This window comes from Olea europaea, unplaced genomic scaffold (assembly GCF_002742605.1).
Source record: "Olea europaea var. sylvestris unplaced genomic scaffold, O_europaea_v1 scaffold2231, whole genome shotgun sequence".
Classification (NCBI taxonomy): Eukaryota; Viridiplantae; Streptophyta; class Magnoliopsida; order Lamiales; family Oleaceae; genus Olea; species Olea europaea.
The window spans coordinates 95362-96466 of record NW_019240345.1 but is presented as its reverse complement, the minus strand read 5'-3'; positions in this window follow the sequence as shown (position 1 = coordinate 96466).

Below are 1105 nucleotides of genomic sequence, written 5' to 3'. Positions count from 1 at the left end.
GACTTGGTACTTCGTTCAATATCCACTGTATGAGGGAGTAGCGGTTGCTGGCCAGTAACAATCTCAAAAGGACTCTTATTGGTGGAAGAGCTCTTTTGGGCATTGAAGCAAATTTGGGCCGCATCCAAAAGTTTTACCCAGTTTTTCTGCGAAGTAGAGATAAAGTGCCGAAGATATTCTTCTAGCATAGAATTGAAGCGCTCCGTCTGTCTGTCAGATTATGGGTGAAAATTGGAACTCATGCTCAAAGTTGAACCAAGAAGTTTGAACAACTCAGTCCAAAATATGCCAGTGAAATGAGGATCTCGATCACTGACAATGTCCTTAGGCAGCCCCCAGTATTTGACAATATGTTTGAAGAAGAGTTGAGTTGTCTCTTCCGCAGATACATACTTAGGCGCTGCAATGAAAGTTGCATATTTTGATAGACGGTCCACCACGACAATGATAGTACCAAAATCCTCAACTTTTGGCAACCCAATAATGTAGTCCATCGATACACTTTCAAATGGCCGGGTTGGAACGGAAAGGGGCTCCAGCAAGCCCGCCTTTTTCTTATGATCTGCCTTATCTTGCTGACAAATAAGACAAGTTTTTACATATGTTGCAATGTCGTCCAGCATTTGAGGCCAGTAGTATGCACGTTGTAGTAGTGCACAAGTGCGTTCCTCTCCGGGATGCCCCGCCCAAATTGTGTCATGGCATTTCGTAATTAGTGATTTCCTCAGATCTCCACCCTTAGGAACATATAGGCGGTCTCCCTTTGTCTTCACTAGTTTTCCATCTAGCCAGAACTGTCGAGTTTTACCCTGCTTGATAAGGTCGACCAAATATTGGGTAGCCGGGTCCTCCATAAGTGCCCGAATTTGGTCTTTAGTGTTCGTGGAGACTGCGCTCCCTGAAAGAGCAGCTACAGAGCAGGTAGCTAAATCGGCCCGTCGACTAAGAGCATCAGCAACATGATTACTAGAGTCGGGACGATACTCTAACATAAAATTGAACTCCGAAAGGAATTCCTGCCAACGAACCTGTTTGCTCGATAGTTTTGGTTGGGACATAAAGTGACTAACTGCAGTGTTATCTGTCTTCACAATAAATGGAGGCC